The following is an 8,462-nucleotide window of genomic DNA, read 5'->3' as shown; positions in this document are numbered from 1 at the left end:
AACTACTTGGAAGACAATAAGATTCACTATGATACTCATTCTGGTCTGACTGTTACCTACTTTTGAAGTCCTATATAATGTCTCCAATGTTTTGTTTTTACTGATTTTTTTCTGTACTGCTATGTTCATCATGTGTCTGATGATACGGGCAATTCTATTGAAGATTACAGGAGATATCCTGCAACCATTATAGATCACCTTTGCATTTTGGTTTTAAGTCATGTGCTATATCTATCCTTTTGTTTTGACTGATGCCATTTTGTTTTTTCTCATTTGGTTTTATTCTCTTCAAAATAAAAATGTAAAATAAAATGTGATGGTGGAAAGTCTGATCACAGCAAATGATAGGCAAGATAGGCAAGCACTTGCAACTTGTCCCCACTGTGCCAAAAGCAAATGAAGGTACCCCATTTTCTCCATAGAGTGATTGAAACATGAATTTCCTACTTGGAATCAGGTAAAGTCAACACTTTCCGGGAAGCACCAGATCAGGGGATGTTGACAAACACAAGTGAGCCAAGTTCTAGTGGCCAATCCTGAAGCAAGGCTTCTCCTCTGCTGGGAGTTTGCCAGCATCCCAGCAAGCACCTTTTGAATTGAAGCAGTTTATGTGCAGAGAGCACCACACACCTCATGGGTGCAAAAGCAAGGCACGTAAAATAAAGCTATGAAAATGGATGACTGTAAAATAGATTTTTAAGTGATGATCACTTTGTTCTTGTGCAAGTCTTGAAGCTATTTTATAACTACATTCACTTCCTGAAATGGTGGCTCGGAGCCTATTGATGATAAGGTCTACCACAGAGTGATTTATTGCCTCGTGGCCGTTACATATACCCCATCACAAGGTCTGCATCTACTTCAAAATAGAAGAGACACTGGGCCCCTTGCAGTGGAACCAACGAGTCAGCAGAAAATCTATACTTTTCACAAAGAAAGATTTTCAGACTTGTCAAAAGTTTTACAATGTTAAGTACTAATGAACAACAATAAAAAATACTCCTACTTCTTAGGGGAGAAGGGTACAGGGGATAAAGGCACACATAGGAAACATAAAAAGTGGAATATATAAAAAAAATTTTAAATGCACTCAGAGTCAATCACCATCAAATTCTGCTATGAAAATGTCTTGACTCTAGAGAGTTCACTTGAAAATTGTCAGAATATTTTTTGTGATATGGTACAAATTGGCAAAAAATACTGTTTTCCAATATTCCTCCAAATACTAGAGGCAACTTTGTACAAAGAAGTTGTTGGTGTTGGCTAGGGAGTTGTTTTAACATGTATCCAGGGTGCCAAGGCTGTCAACAGTAGAATAAAACTCCTAGCAGGATACATAAGCCACTAAAATAAAAGGCAGTATTGTAGGTCTGAGTCCAGTCATAAAATCAACCAATAATTGGCAGTCCAAGGCTATTACCGAGTCCAGCAAAAAATGTTAATATTCCATAGTCATGAGCTAATTTTCCACTTCCCAGTCTTGGTGGTCATGTATGAAAAGATGGGCAAATTACCAGTGAGAAACCCGAGGACAGCAGAAAATATTGTCAGTGTGACATAACTTTTGTCAAACGGAACTGCATACAAACAGACTATAGTTTCAAAGTAGCTACATGAAAATAGAAGGTGTTAATGATTGCTTAAAGTCAGACAGAATCCCTGAAAGGAGTTTTCCAACTGCTATCATAATGCCTATAATGAAAATAGGAGGCATAAAAAACTCTTTTTGCTTCGCTTTGGAACTTCTTGCTCCCTCTTCCATGAGTAATGAAGGTGGAAACACCCCAAAGCCAAAAACTTAACAGAGAGATGAGAACCACAGAAAATATTTTGTTTTTAAAAGGAAAGAAAGTCTACCCACAGTAGTTTTTACACAACTACCACTCTCTCTTGGCAAGCTGTTTGCAAAATTATGTCTATTTGCAACTTTCTGTCTGTATTTTTTAGGTTCTTCTGTGTGTGCAATTTTTGTGGGATTTTTAGGAAAAAGAGTCTCCTGTTTCCCTTCACCATTGGCCAATGCACCTTTGCATTTTCCTTTCTACTGTAGCTCTTTTCCAGAGTGTTTACGCTTTCTTCATGGTTCTTTTCTCTTTCATTGTAGATGAGGTATCTATGTGGCACATTTTATGAAGCTGGTTTTTCAAAGGACAATGAGAGATCTGCAGCAGTCTCATTAGGCTGCCTCAGGCTAATATATTTAAAGCTAAAGCACTGACAATCAGCAGGCATCCTTCAACCCTTAGAAGCCAATCAGCATATTCTGGAGAGAGGCACAGATTAAAAAGGCCAACACTTGAAACTTCAAGCAAGCCAACTCTACTTGCTGGAGACTCAACCCAGGTTGTTTTCCTTTTCCTTTTTCTTCACCTTTTCCAGGTGAAGTTAAGTCAGTAAAGAAAATCCAGTGAGAGAGATACACACATTTGTAGGACACGGATACTGAACAAGCATGGACAAGTCCCTGAAGAAATATAAGAGAAATTGGCATTGATTGTGATCTCAGAGTTGGCAGCTGGGAAAACTATGCCTTATGGAGCTATGGAGTGCAGATCTCTGTTGTAGTCAGTGGGGAGGTGAAAGAGGCATCCTCCTTTGTTGTTCCAAACACACTTTGTGTCCCTGTGATAGTCGTCATTTGGAACTCACAAAGGAACTCATCTTCAGCCAAGGATTTCTGACTCCTTTGATCCCTAGATATGACAGAAATCATGAAGCAGAATAGTGATGTTTGTGGAGAGCAGAGGAAGAGATCCCCAATAGAGCTACAGATTCATGGTTTACTCAGAGGACTAGAGGTCATGCTCAGCCTGAGGCTTATAGAAAGTGAGCACAGAACCTAAGGGATTATCAAGGAGGAGAGGGACCTGAGATTGAACAAATCCTTTGGAAAAGCACTGAAAGACTGTGTACTGGACAAACATACTGCACCTCCTCCCCAAATCAACTTAAAATCTGCTGGCAAAGCACACCCACAGGAGTGAAACTGAATCAAGGAAGAGTCTTGCCTGCAGAAGGTAAGTGCGCTCTGAGCTCCATCCAGTCCCTGTAGAGCCTTCACTCACCGGAAGGCCACAGAACAAATGTTAGGAAGGAAACAGAAAAAATTCTCCAAGAAAGATGGCTCAAGAAGTTGCAGAATCAGGCTCTGAAATGAGAAGAGAGAAAGTAAAGTAACTTAGAAGTAAAGGGACATTGCAGTGTGCAGTGGTGCAGATAAATCCTGACAGCATTCGCCAGCAATCAACTTCTCCATTTTTTTAATGTAGGGGGAAGAGCTCATTTGTGAAATTCAGACTAGCATTACACTCTAAGTTTGGGTTTTTGAGCTGTTTGGGTTTTTAACGCTTTTCTCTTCTTCCTTTTTCTTTTCTTTCCCTTTTATCCATTTAACATATTTAACATTTAACAAAAGAAGAATAAACATTGTCCAGTAAATTGTTAAACTGAATTGGTGTCTTTTATGGGTAAGTAAGGAAAATCTCACCAATATTGTACATAGAAGATTCACTCAATTTTACTATCATCTTTTTAATAGGTTACTGTCATGGTTTATGTCTGTGTCCTCCAGGCCTCCTGAGTTTGCATTGTGAATTTGTGATGGTTCATTGTCTAGTGCTTGGATTGATGGTGTCAGTGCTACACTCACTTAGGGGTGGAGCCAGGATGTGATGTAATGGCAGGAAGAAGGTGTATCTTGCTCTTTGCTGGTTCCTGCTTGTTGTTTGCAACTGCCATGAACTGTGGCCCAGCCATGCCCACCTGCCTTTGAGCCAACTGAATGTGGACTGAAACCTCCAAAAACTGTATGAAATAAACCTTTCCTTTCCCAACTTTGGGCTTCAGGTATTTTGTCTCAGCGACGAGTAAAAGTAACTAAGACAGTTACAATCTTTGCAAAGCTTCCCTAAATCTCTAATTATACTTCCTTTTCACTAAAAATCCTTCTTTTGCTTCCACAAATATTTTCTCAAACCATCTCACCAATAGCATTCTACTGCAGTTATAAAAATAAGAGAAATAAAGTTCCATCTCTTTTATTTTTCATACACTGATCTCATTTTACTCATTTTCTTCTTTCAGACATATCCACCCTCTATTGCCTTTTTCCTTTCCTCTCTCATGCTCCACATCTTGCCAATAGTAATATACCACAATCTTTAAGGGACATTTAACAAAAGGGTGATAGTTATTAAGACAAGCTTTAGTACATGAGACTGATGTATGGTTGGGTCTGTAGATACTGATAAAGCCAGCAGAGATTTTTCTCCTTACAACTCAGTGACTAGCTCTGATCCTATTGTTACATACAGTAGATTAAGGAATGTAAAAATACCAAAATACAGCCAAATATAATATCATACCACTGGGGAGGATACACTAGCCCAGTGTTGGGGAACCTGTGACATACATGCTGCAACAGATTGTTTGTGTCTTCTAAAGTCTAAAAGGTTCACCCTGCCAAAGAATTCTCCACACTTGTGGCACAGGTTTTTCACTCTAATTGATCATTAACCCTCAACGCACACAAACACACACATACACACACACACACACACACACACACACAAACACACACACACACTTACACACACACAAACAAACATACACAGGCACAGGCACAGGCAAACACATGCATAAACACGCACAGTAAAATCATGAGAAAGTAAGGTTAAAGGATGCCATCAAAATAACTGATTCCACAGGTGCTTATGAGCAGAATATGAGAACTAAGTGCCTGAAATGTATAAAGGGATAAAAGAAACAAACAAAAAGATCTCTAGATTGTTCTGCAAGTTTAAATAAGATGTAACTAGATGCTAAGAGATTAATTGATAAAATTATTAATAAATTTAAAGAAGATACATACAAAAAATCTGGATGAACTAACCAAGATGACACATGAATTGCAATTTTAGTAAAAAGCAACTTAAAATACTTATGCTCAAAAAGCCAGAACTATAAAAATTTCTTAAAGAAACCTTAAGCAGAGACAATGAATTCCACAACAATAGAAAGCCTAACAGAATGAATTCATTGAAGTGGTGTGTGAAGAGTTACACAAAAGTAGAAATGAAGGAATCAGTAACAGAGAAACAATGTAACAATAGGTATCAGTCAACACCTATGATTATTCTTAATGCAAATGATCATATCATCCCAATCAAAAGACACAGACTGACAGATTGAGTCCTAAAACACAACCCAACTTAATCTTAAAGAAAGATATAATCTGAAAATTAAAGGATGGAAAATGATACTGCATGAAACAGCAGTCTTAAAGACAATGGGAGAATTATTTTATACTTAGATCAAGCGGAAAGCCACAAAAGATTACAATAAAGTAAGTTACAACATACTGGTAAAGAGAATAACTCAACAGACAGTTATAACAATTTTATATATATAGTGCATCTAATTTTGTAAAATAAATACTTCCACTGTTACAAATACATAGGTTAATCAGGCAAAATGCTATAAAAGAAATATCAGAGGTAAACCACACCTTAGAACAAATGGCCTTACTATATAACTATGGTATATTTTACTGAACAGAAACAGAATCAACATATCTCTCAGCAACACATGGAACTTAATGCTAATAGACTCCAACTTAGATTACAAAGCATACGTAAATAAATGCAAATGAATCAAAATAATCTCATGCATATTATCATGTCATGGTATAGTGAAACTACATACCAATGGAAAATGAAACCACAGAGGCTATGTAAACACAGAGATTATATAATACACTCTTACATAATCAATAGGTCACAGAAAAATTAAGAAAGAAAGTTAAAAAGTTCTCAGATTTAAATAATATTAGCAGTATAATGTACCAAAACCTCTATGACACAATAAAAGCAATCCTATCAGGGAAGCTTATAGCTGTAAATACACACATTAAAAAAAAAGAGTGAGCTCAAATATATAACCTAATGATGCCCCAGAATGTCCTAGGAGAATAAGAGCTATGCAAATCCAAATTGGTGCCAAGTAGTAAATTATAAAATCAGAGCAAAATTTAATAAAATTGAGACTAAGATAACATACAAAGAACCAATGAACCATAGAGCTGGTTCTATAGTAGGATAATCAATATAATCAAACCCTTAATTAAATTATTAAAAAAAGAAGCAAAGACTCAAACCAATGCAATTAGTAATGAAAAAAACAAAATCATGGTGAAAAACCTCTGAAATCCAGTATATAAGTAACTACTATGAAAACATATATTCCAGTAATTAGAGAGTGTAGGGAGCGGCTCAGAATGGCTGCTGCTGCCCTGCCTCTCCCACCTGAGGGCACTTTGTGTGTCAGCCTACATTTCCCATGATCCTCATGTCTGCCTACATTAACCATAATCCTCTCCTGCTTACGTCATATATCTGGATGTGATGACGACCTATCAGATAACACTCCAGCCCTCTTCCTGCCCCATTGGCCCGCCTCCACCCTATATAAGTTGTAGCCATTTTAAGAATAAATGAGACTTGAATGGAATCCCACCAAGTCTCCGTCTCTCTTTTCTCTTGCCCAGCCCTCCGTCTCCGTCCCTTCTCCAGGCCAGGCCCATGGACCGATCCGTGGGATGGATCAAGAGAGTATAGAAGAAATGGGTAAATTTTCAGGCACATATGAATTACTAAACCTGAGTGGGGATGGTGTAAACACTTTGAGCAGTCCAAGAATAGGCAATGAAATTGAGGCAGTAATAAAAACTGTACCAACAAAGAAAAACTCAGTACATAGTGGGTTCATCTCTGAAATTTACAAGAACTTCAGGGAAAATTCAATGCCAATACTTTTCAAATTTTCCATGAAATTGAAAAGAGAATATTGAAAAGTAATAGATTTAGTACAAGTCACAAAATTCATAGGATTATATTAAAATATTCACTCAAAAAAATCAAATGCAAAGAGAGCAAGCAATCTGTCCACACATATTAGAATTTCAAAGAACTCAGCTGAGGCTATAGATCCCATAGTAATGCCCTGCACAACTATAGCTGAAGACTGAGAGCCCATGGCAATATCCTCCATGAGTCCAACTGGAGCCTAGAGCCCATAACAATATCTCATGCTAGGCTGTGTCAAGGGTATGCATTGGGAAGGCTCTAAGTTCAATGGTGGAAGCTAGAAAGTCTGCACCAGTGGGAAGTGATGCTCAAGGTGAGGACCAGAGTTTCCTTAAGGAACCACAGCCATTCTCAGCAACACCCTTGTTCCTCAGATGATAGCAACTGAATTCAAATCAGAAAGTGTGACAAGCTTCTCCAGAATAACCAGCACAGCATCTTACCTCCAGTTCTCCTTGTATGCTGTTGACAACAGTCCTCAGCTGAGCCTTCCATAGCCAGAACCATGCTGGTTCAGTTCAGCTGTGCAAACTGGAAGTAGACCATTAGTTAGTTAATCACTTTGTAGGAGAAACACTGAGAGCATTACTCCTATAGAAAACCTTTACAAGAGCGCCATGGTTGCCCTAGCCTGCCTGGGGAACTGTGCCCTGTGCTGCACCTGGAGCCCCAAAATGCATCCATAAGGGACTTGTTAAAGAAATCAAGAGGTACCAGATACTGGAATTCAAAGAGGCAGCAAGAAAAGAATGAGGAACATGGACCTACAGGTAGGTTAGAAGCCTATCTGAGGATTATGACCCCTGAAGCACTGACTCCTTCCTTCAGGATAATAAAGCCAATCACAAGAGGTCTTCTGTTCTAAAGGCATCCTGGTTCTGTTTTTTTTTTTTTTTTTAAGGCCCCTGATATTGATTCAGTCTGTTGGATTTCTGCCTCATGTTGAGTCTCTTTATGTGGATTTCTTTTCCTCCCGTTTGTGAGAACTCAAGCTACTGGATCACCTCAAAACCTCCCTCTCCTGTGCCTTTTATCAGCCATGGTTTAATTTCATCATCATTGGGCTTTGAGCAATAGCTAACTCAAAATTATTTGCTGAAATTTTTATGTGAAGACAAAAAAGAGGAAACAAGAATAGGTATTCAGTAGTTCAAATATTTAATTGCTAAAAAATATACAATTATAAACAAAATAAAATCCAAAAATGGATAACATTTCAATGGAATTATTTTGTAGTATGATTAGTTCATACCACATTAATTGTATAAATCCTCCTATAAGTAATGGAAATACAATTAAAGTAGAAATTTAAATAATCTGATCTTTACACTATTCACACACATCTTTACAAAAGATTTTCTAGTAAACCTCATTCAACTTATTTTAATTGGTATATTTCATTAATGTAAGTAAGATAATGAAACGTATTCCATATATACATTTTTAGGTATAGTATTTGTTGAAAAGTCTGAAAATGTTATGGGTGCTATACCATTTCATATTCAAGCTATCCTATCCCAAGAATCCCTATTCCTAGTACATTTTTAACTCACTTTTTTTGCCTGATCACCCAAATTAGCAATATCATCCCCACAGTGA

General features: G+C 37.5%; 1 pseudogene; it reads right to left on the bottom strand.

Moving 5' to 3' along the window:
* Positions 1 to 1,263: 1,263 nt before the first annotated feature.
* On the bottom strand, positions 1,264 to 2,491 carry LOC100718315 (monocarboxylate transporter 9-like; annotated as a pseudogene).
* Positions 2,492 to 8,462: the final 5,971 nt, after the last annotated feature.

The sequence above is a fragment of the Cavia porcellus genome, unplaced genomic scaffold, assembly GCF_034190915.1.
Source record: "Cavia porcellus strain 051 isolate PalLab524CR breed Dunkin Hartley unplaced genomic scaffold, mCavPor4.1 scaffold_1, whole genome shotgun sequence".
Classification (NCBI taxonomy): Eukaryota; Metazoa; Chordata; class Mammalia; order Rodentia; family Caviidae; genus Cavia; species Cavia porcellus.
The sequence above is the reverse complement of the archived record's forward strand: the minus strand, read 5'-3'. Positions and strand labels throughout refer to the sequence as shown.